The sequence below is a fragment of the Ambystoma mexicanum genome, chromosome 12, assembly GCF_040938575.1.
Source record: "Ambystoma mexicanum isolate Mex_15411 chromosome 12, UKY_AmexF1_1, whole genome shotgun sequence".
NCBI lineage: Eukaryota > Metazoa > Chordata > Amphibia > Caudata > Ambystomatidae > Ambystoma > Ambystoma mexicanum.
The window spans coordinates 645934141-645946920 of record NC_090936.1 but is presented as its reverse complement, the minus strand read 5'-3'; the positions used below and the strand labels follow the sequence as shown (position 1 = coordinate 645946920).

The 12780-nt window shown below is 50.9% G+C and overlaps 1 protein-coding gene across 3 annotated transcripts in view; it reads left to right on the top strand.

Annotated features, from left to right (window-relative positions):
• The window catches only part of SRPK2 (SRSF protein kinase 2), a 1693306-nt gene that overhangs the window by 1472783 nt on the left and 207743 nt on the right, over positions 1-12780 (top strand). The gene's annotated exons all lie outside the window — the stretch shown is intronic.

Here is a 12780-nt window from a genome sequence, read left to right as displayed (position 1 = left end):
CAAAGAAAGTTGCTGCCAAGAACGTTCTGCCGAAAAGAGGTACTAGCAGAAACATTTAAGGCAAAAACATTGTCCTAATGACACAATACATGTAGTACACACCCGTGCGACTGATTGGATGGACCCTATACAGATGCTGCCTTTATCCATATGGGATGGCAGTTTATTGGTGCCCGCCCAGTCCGTCCGTCTTCCATCACGTGGGCACTGCGGGACTCCTCTTTTTCTCATGTCAAAGGTCAGAAAACAAATGAACTATACTCCTACTATTCAGCTTGTTTATCACTCATACCATGCACTTGGCAGGCTTCAAAAACAGATGCACAAGAGGTTCCAGAGCACTCTAACCTACACCCGCGCATTTCACTCCCTCCTTCCACGTCATCCGACTCCCAGGTCTTCCACCCTCATTTGAACTATATTGTATCCCTTCCAGCACTTCGCAGTACAAATCACACGATTGTTGCTGCAACGATACATCCTGTCCATCCTCTTTGAACATTTCAGGACTTGTTACTTTGGGGTTGATGGTCAAAGGGCACCTGGTGTCATGGAGTTCAGGGATCTTTAGGGTTTAGTCGGTTATATAGTGTTTTAGTGGAAAGAGTGCAAGCCTTTAGATATCTAGGCGTTACATTCAGCACCAGCCCGCAAGAAAAACCCATGCAAGAAACCATCCGCTAAAAAAAAAAAATCTTAATCAGCCAAACACAGATGATGGACAGGAGATTTGGTAGATTCTCCCTTAAAGCATCAATCAACTTCTATAAAATGAAAGTAGTCTCGCCACTAGTCTACGGTGCTGAAGCAATGCCAGCCAAACCATCTGAATTTTAGTCCAAAATAGGACTATTTTGGAGGAAAAAATTACATCTGCCATCTTCAACTCCGATGGCAATAATCAGGCGGGAACTAAGTCTAACTTCATTAAAAGCCATCGTTGACCTGAATGGTCTAATGCTGTTTAGGAAAGTTTGTGCACCAACTCAGAAAATTTACAAGATGATCCAGACAGAAACAAACAAAGGAAACAACAAGATGCTGGCATCATGGGTCTGTAAAAACATGTTGCTCTTGGAGGCAATTAATAGCTCTGAGAAAGAGCTCGAGGAAAATCCAATGAAAGCTGCAAAAAAACTGAAAGGATTGGACTGGTGCAAAACATTGGACAAGGCTGCGAAGAACAAACTGATATCTCACTTGACTCCAGCAACTGTGAGACTGAACAGGCCTGTAAACTATCTGGTGAAATTCCCCAACAATAAACTTTGTTCGATCTTCATGAGAGCCAGGCTAAATATCCTAAAAACAAAGGGGGGGGGGCGCTGTTGCGCCGAAACAAGATGGCCGCCTGAGTGTGAAGCTCCGGACGACGAGGGCACATTTTTGCAGATTTAACCGCTAAAATACAGCTGTGCCAACTATCACTGCTATGGCCGCGGTATAAGCTTGCAGTCCACTGACATCCTAACTCTGGGACCCGGAGACCCTCTGTGAGCCCTGCTATTGCTGTGGGAGGCGTGGCACCGCGGACTCCCAGCTCTCCCCTTGACGGAGCTCCGAGGACTGCTGATTCGTGCTGCTACTCGGCGCCCCGGCGTGTGCGGCCTCTGTGGGGGAGTGGTGGCGAAGCCCTGGAGGCGCGCGGATCGACCTTGCTACCAACCTGCCAGACCAGCGGGCGGACTGGGATAGCCCTGCGCCACTACATGCTGGCGGCTGGTGCCCGAGACTCTTGGCTCCCTTCGCTCTGGCCTGCACAACGCCGCGCTGCTGACCCGCTCGTATGCCCGCGGTCCCCTCCCGGAGCGTTCCTGCACACTCTCTTGGCAAGGTAAGGAGGCCAGGTGGCTGACGGTGGGCGGACCCCCCCCTTGGTCTGCTGGGCTCCCGCGGCCACTGCCTTGCTCTGGACACCGCTGAGGAAAACTGAGTGGGATTGCTGGGCCCATCACTTGCGGTGCCCTGGGAGGCCTGTGTCCCGGGTGTCCGGCGGGTCCCGGACTCTGTGGCGCCACCCTGTTTCAGATCGCTCGGGCCATGATGGTGGCGCTGCCTTGGGGGCACCCCTACTAGAGACTACCTCCACCGAGCTGAGAGTTCTCCCCCCCTACCAACTAGCCACCAGCCTCAGCCCACATTGACTCTGGTGCCTCACCGGTGGGGCCGCCCTGTGAGCCTGGGTCAGCACCGCACTCCATACTTACTGTGCGAGCTCCGGGGTTGAGAAGAACCCGGCCCTGAATTTTAAGGCCTGCCTTTGTGCAGTGCCGGTCCGGAGGTGCGGCGACACCGGTGGCCGAACCCCCATGTGCGCAAACGGGACACTGACCCACTGGCCACATACCCACCGTCCCGAACACTCCTGATCTACGGCTGCTACCGGGTACTACGCTACTTTGCTCATCCACTTTCCTCCAGGACCCCAGGCCCCTGTCTCGGCGTACATCATGACTAAGGGAGCCGGTACAGGGAAAAAGCAAAGTTCGTTCAACATGTTTGCTAAAACGCCATCCAAGCCGCCCCCCCGATGATACTGAGGAGCCCCTGTCCATCTCGGCCCCATCGACCTCAGACGACTCACAGAAGATGCTGGAGTACATCCGTGATGGCTTCACTACGCTGCACACAAAACTAGACGATATGAATGGGTCCATCTCCTCCATAAAAGCCCATATCGAAAAGACAGGTGGGCGTGTGGCGGAAGTTGAAACTCGACTGGGGGTTGCCGAAGATGTACTTGGCTCTCTACGGGCTGAGTTCTCCACGCTCACCGACCGTGTGTCGGCAGTTGAGAAGAAGAATGATGACCTCGAATCCCGTTCGATACGTAATAATCTGCGTATTGTTGGAATACCGAAGGACAATATTACAGAACCGATGGAGGATTACGTGGAACAGATTCTCATGACACTCCTGGATTCCCCTAAACTTTCCCCACAGTTCGCTATCGATAGAGCACACCGAGCCTTAACCGGGAAACCTAGACCAGGCGCCGCCCCTCGGCCCATTATAGCCAGGATCTTAAACTTCCGGGACCCTGATGCCCTCCTACGGGCAGCCAGGATCAAAGGTGAACTTACACTTGGAGCGGCCAAAATCCACCTCTACCCAGATTATTCGGTGGCGGTGCAACGGGAACGTCAAACATTTGTAGCCGTGAAGAGAAGACTCCGAGATCTAGGAGTCAAGTACTCCATGCTGTTCCCTGCAAAACTGCGTATCGAACACTCCAACAAAACCTTTTTTTTCACGATCCCAGAGGAAGCCTCTAAATTCCTGGATGAGCACTTCCCTGGCTAATCCCTTGTCACCACCAGTCCAGTCTAGAATGTTGCCTGTTAAGTTGGGCTGGGTCGGCAATAGACCATATTTAGTCTTACTCATGATGGCTCGATGCTATGCATAAAGGCATCAAATGTTTATCTGTTGTTATTGTTGTATTGATCCTCACAACTATGGCCCCTTGGGGCGGTTTCATCTCACTATGTTTGTCAGTTATTGACGCCCTATCGGTGCTTTAGAATCTAAATGCATGCAGGCTTCCTGCCGGTATACCAAGGCTGGGAAGGCTCATGATTATAAACTGTCATGTATAGCGCTTATGGTAATGCATTAACATGTTATGGTAGCCCCCTTTTTTTGGTAATACCATGAACGCTTCACATATGGACTCTAAACTGTATGCACTAGAGACTCCAGCTGTATGCACACTCTCCTTACCCTCTTCAGTCCGTTGCGCCACTGCTCGGTCAGCTAACAGCCCCCCAGGCGCTGATGCCGAGAAGTTTGTTATTGTTGTGGGGGGGTTTGGGATTCATTCCTCGAGTTTGGGGAGGGATGTGGGTGGGAACCGGGGGGAGGGGAAGTTATGTTAAAAAAGTCTTGACGGCCACCAGAGAAATCACACATGGCACACTACCGCAACACAGAGGTATAGATGGAGTAGAACGTTGGTCTAGGCCGCATCGGACTGGACCAACCCTAATACATAGAACAAAATCCGAGCGTCCCTTCCATATTAATGGCGGATAGTAGCGTAACCTTTATGAGCTGGAATATTAGGGGTCTAGGCAACTACAAAAAGATGCGGCAAATACAACTTTACGCTGAGCGCCACGGTACACAAATCCTTTGTCTACAAGAAACGCACGCCTGTGCTAAACAGTGCGAGAGGTTTGCCAAAAAGTGGGGATCCCAGAGGTATTACACAACTTATTCTACCCAGAGCAGAGGTACCCTCATTTTAATTCACAGAAACCTGAAGTTCAGCTGCTCCCAATCACATGTTGACCCCCTCGGAAGATATATACTCATTGTTGGTACATTGCAGAATCAAGAAGTAGCCATCCTTAATATATACGGCCCTAATATTGAAGACCCTGAATTCTACCTTCACCTAGCCTCGATCCTTGAGAGTTACCCTCAGATCCCGATTATATGGGGCGGTGACTTCAACACGATTCTGGATGTCACCTTAGATAGATCGGGCTCCAGACCTCGCCAGCTTTCAAGGGCAGCCTATACAATCCTCACAACCCTCCCCCGGCTGGCAGTGGTTGACGCCTGGCGATTAATGTATCCTGACTCCCGCACGTATACCTACTATTCCTCGGTCCATGACTCTCATTCTAGGATAGATAGATGGCTGTTGTCTGATATACTAATTAGGTGCCTGACCCATCTGGCAATCCTTCCCAGAACTTTGTCTGATCACTCCCCGGTGGTCATCTCCCTGAACTGGGGACATGACCTTGAAAGATCAAGGCAATGGAGAATGAGACCCCATGCCCTCCTATACCATACCTTTGCCTCCGAGCTTGAGTCATCCATCGAAGAGTTTTTCGAAATCAACACAGATTCAGTCCCCCTTCGAGCCACCCTCTGGGAATCATTCAAGGCCTATATCAGGGGTATCGCCTTATCCAAAGGGAGTGTCATCCTAAAAAGCATCCGGGAGGCTATCGCTGACAGCGAGTCGACCCTTGCTAGCTTGGAGTCCCAATACGCGCACGATCACTCCCCCGACGCACTGGCATCATTGGGTCGTGAACTGGATAGATTCCGTAATCTTGCTGAGCGCGAAGTTAAATTCCTTGATAACCCTCAGGCAGTTAGGTGCTACGGGGAGGGAGAGCAGCCAGGCCGTGTGCTAGCCAGGTTAATTCGCCACGAGCTTGGAGCGCCCAACATCCCGGCAATAGAGAGATCTGACGGTACACTAGCCACTTCGCCCCAAGACATCAACACAGAGTTTCTCACATTCTATACTTCCCTTTATTCGAAGGTTGATGGGCCCCATGTTTCAGAAATTGACTGCTACCTGGAGGAACTCCCTCTCACGGCCCTGTCCTTTGACGCCACTGCTTCCCTAGACAGACCCTTCACTCCGGAGGAACTGACTGAGGCCATTGAATCACTCGCTGCAGGGAAGGCCCCCGGACCGGATGGTCTTCCTATGGACTTCTATAAGTGTTATAAATCTGCCCTGGTCCCGCAACTGCTAGCTCTATGGGAGGAGGCATGCGAAACAGGCACACTTCCCCCTTCACTCCGCGAGGCCATGATAACAGTCCTTCTTAAACCTGGTAAACCTCCTACCCAGTGTGGTTCATACCGTCCCCTCTCGTTAATAAATTGTGATGTAAAAATATTTGCTAAACTATTGGCTAACCGCCTGGCTGCATTCATGCCTGATATCATACACCCTGATCAGGCAGGATTTATGCCGGGTAGGTCCACGTCCCTAAACCTTAGACGACTTTTCAACGTGATCAGTAGAATTAACCCCAAAACACAGGCGGTAGCAGTCACGCTGGACATGCAGAAGGCATTTGACTCAGTATCTTGGGAGTATCTGTGGCGAGTCATGGAAAAATGTAAGTTTGGCCCCAATTTTCAGTCCTGGGTCAGACTACTCTACACCAACCCAGTGGCAAGAGTCCGTACTGAAGATAGGTGCTCCACCCTCTTTCAGATAGCCAGAGGGACGCAACAGGGGTGTCCCTTCTCCCCGTTGATCTTCGCAATAGCAATTGAACCCTTCATAGACATGATGCGCCAATCACACTCTCACAGAGGCCTACGTTCAGCGGGACAGGCAGATATTGTCTCCCTGTACCCGGACGATGCCTTGCTCTACATCCGCTCTCCAGAAACAAACCTCGCTCCAATTCTCAATGACGTTACCCGTTTTGGGCGTATATCTAGTCTTAAAGTTAACTGCTCCAAATCGTCCATATTCCCACTCACAGACAACACACAACCACCCTCTGACCTGTTGGGCCTTACTTGGTCCCAATCCACCTTCACCCACCTGGGAGTATCGGTCTCCCGTCATGCTGAGAAACTGCGCGTCGATAACTATCAGAATTACCTAGCTGTTTTGTCCACCAAAACGGTGAGTTGGGCCCGACTCCCCATTTCCCTAGCTGGTAGAATAGGAATACTAAAAATGGTCGTGCTGCCCCAACTCCTATACCGCTTCACGAACATTCCACTATGGCCAGGCGATGGATTCTTTAAGACGCTGCGCAGCATTACTTACACCTTTCTCTGGCACTCAGGGGCGGTCCGACTCAAACTGAATACGCTCACCGCTCCCAAGGAACTTGGCGGGTTCGGTGCCCCTGACTTTTTCAGATACTGGGTAGTTGCTCAATCCCAATTTGCCTCCTACTGGTTTAGCACAACGAATCCCCCTCCTCATGTCCGTCTTGAAAAACTGAAGGTCAGAGAGCGTACGATTGGTTCCCTCATTCTCAAGCCAGCCTCGCCAGACCCCGATTCCTCAGACCCTGTGATAAGTACGTCACTTGCTCTTACCAAAATGTGGGCAGTGGTTGCAACCCCTAATCCGTTTCATGGTGACCTCCCACTTTGGAATTTCCTCCCTGATGTCCCGTACATTCCTCAATCCATTTTTGCCCGTTGGACGGTGGCAGGTTTATTGACTCTTTGAGATGTCTTTGTGCAGGGCAATTTCCTGGAGTGGTCGGATCTCCCCCCTGTCCTCAGGCGTAAACCATCAGCATGGCTACAGTACTCCTCACTTCGGAAGGCCCTAAAAGCTAAATTCCCCGAATTTCCTACAGTTCCACTAGATGACCCTTTAATAGCTGAACTCTGTACTTCCGATTCCTTCAGAGGGAAAGTATCTAGACTCTATAATCTACTACAGATCAGGGCCGCCCCCTCATTTGTTAAACTTAGAGTGAAATGGGAGGAAGATCTTGGAGTTGAGATTGATGACGAGCGCTGGGCCCGAATGTGTGCGCGAACCCAAGAAGTATCGTACAACTCCAGGTTCAAACTACTGCAATTTAAGATGCTGCACAGGTATCACCACACACCGACTAGACTGCATCATATGTTTCATGAGACCTCTCCTAACTGTCCCAGATGCGGCGCTGACCAAGCTAATTACATTCATATGATATGGCACTGCCCGCACCTAACACAATACTGGCAGGACATATGCTCCACTATATCAGACATATTAGACTGCACCATAGACCCATCTCCAATGCGCTGCCTTTTTCATGACCTTCCCGGTTTGAAACGTGATTCTAGGAAATTGGCAGGTCTCTGTATGATGCTGGCAGTCCGCTGTATAGTACTGTGCTGGCTTCGCCCCAATGCGCCCACATATGCGCAGTGGCTCCGGGCAGTCACCTGGGCACATGACACTGAGGAGGCCTGGGGGGCAACACAACACCCACATTCAAGACCAAGGGACATATGGCGCAGATTTCGTGATTACATGTCTGCCCTGGCCTCAGACTCGGAAGCCTCTTCTCCGCCCCACTCCCCTCAGTGACCCTCTATGGGGTGTTGACCCTCCTCACTCTGGTTGCAACTCTTCCCTTATTCTATGTTCTTGCGCTCTGTTTGGTAATGATGCATTGTACAGTGATGCCTCTTTGTTTTTGTTCGCAAACTGATGTCACGGTGTGCTTTAGCTAACCTGTGTTTCTCTGTGTGTTGTCAAGCTGAATAAATAAAGTTTAAAAAAAAAAAACAAAGCAAATTCAAGCAATTCGGGATAGAACAAAGTCTAACAACTGCCTATACTGCAAGGAGCCTCAAACAGTGGAAACACTAAAACACTTGCTCCTTAACTGCAAAGGTCTAACATCCACCAGAAGCATACACCTTGGCCATCTCACACTTATTTCTGTAGTCTGGAAGAAGAGTACTGGTGGGCATACTTGATGAACGGCGAACATACCAAACCGCTCATCTTAATCTAGATTTGAAATAATTCATAACAGGAATGGATCAGAAACTGAAGGACATTGATCCACTAATGGACTGTTCTTCCAAAAAGGAAAAAGTCAAAGACAGAGAAAAAAGGAAAAAGAAGAATTCATATTTTTAACAAGGCACAAAACTTGTAAAAACTAGAAATAGTTAAATCAAGTAAAAAAAAAAAGAAAGTGTTTTGCTTTATCTCGGCCACGTGGGGAAATCGCCTACTTATGCTCTTTAGACCTGTGCAAAATCAGTTATTGGACTCAGGCAAAAAGGACAGATACAACGTTGGTTATAATACAAATGGTGCGTTATAGGCCCTTTATTCATACATAACATACAGAAAGAAGAATAAACACATAATCAGTTATACATAGACAAAGAGAAAAGTCATCACTGTTAGTATTGTTGCAGAAGACACCTTCACCTCGGCCACTACGACACTGCTTAGTCCCACAGCAGGTAGGCAGAGAGATTGATTGTCCTAACGGGATCTGGAGCGGAGCATCTTCCCTCTCAGCGAGACTGCATCACCCGGGGTCCAAATTCTAAATGCTTTCCCAAGAGTAAAACCTCTTCTCTTTATGGAGCTACTTTCGATCCCCGCCCCTCATGGGTTACCATGCTGCCCTCGGCCGAAGAGCAGACAATACGCCTGAGGCGCAAAAAATTTGGAATGTTCTAGTTAGAAGCGGAAAAAAAACAGCTTCTCTCCTTGCTGTCCTTCCCATTGCCCCTTATCACTGCACCTGCATAGCGCTCCGACTCCCTTTCTGGCCTGTCCTTCAGTGGACAATACAACAACTATTCTCCCCGGCTTGGTCATCTGACATAAATATTTGACCTTGTCTTCACTGCAGAAATACATGTTTACTTGCTGATCCCATGAAAACGTAGGCTTTCATTGCTATTTCATTGCGGTAAATGGAAGTGAATATGTGAATATCCAAGATGGCCACACATCTGCGCCATGTTTTCTGGCTCATTTCACACGCATTAGATATCGGCTATAACTCGTGGTCACTCTGGAATGGGCCAGGTCGTGCTTTGGCCAAACTGAGATGACATGCCCACCAGGTGCCGGCCTCTAATCGTGGCCTTGTAGGGTACATTCCTTTTTGGTGACAGATAAATCTTCGCAACACTTTTGCAACAGTTTCAAGAACAATGGACAAACAGTGTGGCAGGTGGGGGTGTGAACTGTCCTCATGGGAACTCGGGCTTGACTGGAGATTTTCGTTGCCTCATGGATTTGGACCTAGTGCATGCAATGCTGGCTTTACTGTGCTTACTGCACAAGCCTTTTCTTCTACCAAAGGATATTAATATCTATGAACAATACCAATGCCCGCCGTGCCTTGGGCCGTACCATATGAATATGCTATAATTGATGTTAGCGGGGGGTCCTACTGGGTGGGAAAGTGCCCCTTTCACTATTCCCTGGTTCATTACAGTGCCTCAAATGCATCTCACCTTACTTTAAAGTGCCTGGTGGGTGGGGGGGCTGTCCCTTTTCCAACATTCCCCCCTTTCGTTACTTCTACAGTAATTCATTCTGGAATTGCTCTGCGCTCCTACTCCCCAGTTTCTTCATCCGCATGTGGCTTATTCCTTTTTTGCGTACTCTTCAGGTGATAAAGTCATGTAAATGCATCCTCCCCGCCCCTGCCAGGTCCACCCAACCCTCTGTTTAGTTTTCTGGATCAGGGGGTTGGGAAATGGCAGTGTGGTATAAAGGGTCAACATTATCTCCATAAGGGATGGGACGCATTTCATACTTCGGGTCACCTAGTGGAACATTGGTTTGTACTTCAGTGATTTTTGTTTCGCGAGGTGCTTTGAACCATCATTCTTGCGCTATCAGGTGCCACAGTGGCACAGCATTGAGGAACCAGCTTAACCGTGCAGAAAATGACCAGGATGAACACAATGATGGGCATTACCATCTTCACGATTGCGCCTAGCCAAGATGGGGCCGATTTGAAAGTCATGCTTAGCCAATCATTGTCCTGAATTCCACCCTCCTTTATGCAAACACCTAGGCAATGGACAGCTGCAATGATGTTGGTTAGTGATGCATTTTCTTTGTCTTTTGGACATACAAACATCCAACATAAATCGCTACCTACTCTTACATCCCGTCCCCTTTCCTCCATACTGCATGGGCGTCCCTTCCAGACAGAACCTTTTTCACCAGAAAAACCTTCTTCCCCATTAAATTTAGAGGCGCGTGGGGGTGCAGCCCTGGGAGCATGCGCTGCCCTGACTTCGCCCTCTGGCGCCACACCTCAGTTCCCCTTTTCCGCGTCAATGGGAACAGGCCGATTTCACCAGCGCTCCTGGGTTTGGCTTCGGCCATGTCATTCCACGTGCGGATACTTCTTCTCTTTGTCTTTTTTTTGTCTTTCTTATTATGTAGGTACTCGTCGTCGGGCGTCACGCTCCTCCCCGGTGCATGTTGACTTCCACAGGGTTCAGCAGGTGTCCATCCTGCAACGGGCTCTTCCCAACTTCAGACCCCCGCGCCCTCTGCCTACGTTGCCTTGGCCCAGACCACAGTTGGCAAGCTTGTACAGCATGTTGCTTGCTGTAATCGAAATTGCTGAAGAACAGACTAGCCAGGTGGAGGGAGCTCTTCCAGAAGTCGCCTGCAGAGGACCTCAAGAACTTCGTGAAACACTGAACCAGGCTCAAGATAGGGATGCTATTTTCCCTCGCATCCCGCAAAGGAGACTCCTCCCAAGGACTCTCCCGCGTGGGAGGGACCGTTCAGGACCTTGTACCAGCACGTGCATCGAGGCTGCTGCAGCTACTGGCCTTCGGGCTGAGGGATCCTTGGATCCTCCTGTGGCAGTGTTGAGGGACCGGAAGGCAGTGTTGATTGTCATCCCAGGGGCTCTGCCCTAGTACCGGCAATACTTCTAAGGGAGTGCGCCTAAATGCAGCTCTACCAACCCCCGGGTCGAGGGTGTCACACCTACCGGGTCTAGGCACGAGGAGCAGGGTAAGCCTCGTGATCCACACGCTACAGTCTTGGAGGAGACTGGGCCCAGCGAGCCGAGCAATACGTCGCAGACACGTGGCAGGCAGCTCGACAAGATGGCCGCCGCGCCAGACAGAGGCACCCATCCGACGCCATTCCAGGAGTTTGGCGAAGAACGAGTGTCAAGGTGGGACTGGCCTCAACCAGGTACGTGGCCTACAGCCAATCCTTCTTATGCGCAGGGCAGCTTCCCACTGTGTCCATACGGGCAGGGTATGCAGCAGCTCCCAGCTACCCCATCAGTACCTCCTACCACCTTTCCGGCCAGTGAAGAGGGGTTCTTCGAGAGGTTCCTCGGGCTCATGAAGTCACCTCGGATGGGGGTTATCCTCAATGACGCCTTCAGGGAGGTCCTCCCTACGATGCTAGCGGCACAACAAGCTCCTCCGCCGGCGCAGCCGCTGCCTCTGGCCCCCAGCCGATTCCACAGGTGGTTCCGTACCAGCCTCTGGGCGCGGTCGCTGTACCCCAGCCTCCGTCTCCAGCTATTCCTCCACCTCCACAGGATACGGATGAGGAGGAGGATCCGGACATGCCATCCTCACCCAGGGTCTTCCACAAACGTCTTGCAGGGCTGGCGGAGTACCTGGCCTACCCCACCCGAGGTTGAACAGCCGGCAGAGGGAGTTCTGGCTGAAGTACTCACGCAACGCCCCTCTGCCAAAACAGGGATTCCACAGCAAACCGATGTAGTCTTCCCTGCCAATAAGGGTTGGCTCAAGGCCCTCTCGGTCCAGCCGGTCAATCAACGCCTGGATGCCAAGTACAGGCAGATGGAGGGTGATACACTCCTGCTATCGGCCCACCCTCAGCCACACTCCTCAGTGATTGCTGATGCATCACTATACTCCAAGCTGCAGTCCTCCTCAGCCTCTGCGACGCCGCTAGATCTTGGAGGCTTACGGGGAGAAGCTGTATTCCAACGCGTCCTTGCATCTTCGTCAGGCCAACGCCAATGCCATGCTGGCTGCTGCTAACCAAAGGTTATGGCGGGAAATTGCAGACTTCCTACCGGAACTCCCTACACAGAGCCAATCACGTTTTAAGGCGGGACTGGCTGAGGCCAAGCTGGTGGCGCAGGACCTCAGGGAATCCAGCGTGGCCCATATTGATACCTCTGGCCGAGCCTTCTGTATCGCCACGGACATGAGCAGGGCAGCCTGGCTCCGGGAAATGAAATTCAATCTGGACGTTCAGGAACGCATATTAGATCTGCCGTTCGGGGGGGGGGGGTGTCTTCCACTCCTCCACGGACAGCTCAAGTCTTTATCCATCTTGACAAAGACCACGCCCAAGTCGTACACCCAATCACAGCAGCGCTCCGACAGGGGGACGTATGTATGGAGGGTTCCACAGCTTCTAGGAACGGAGATCCAGGCAGCCTGACCGCTTGCCGTCTCCGAAACCGGCGCAAGCAACAAAAGGTGGGTAAGGGGGTGAGGACTTTTTCCAGTCCCCCTCCTCCGCGACAGTCTCCGAGGGAA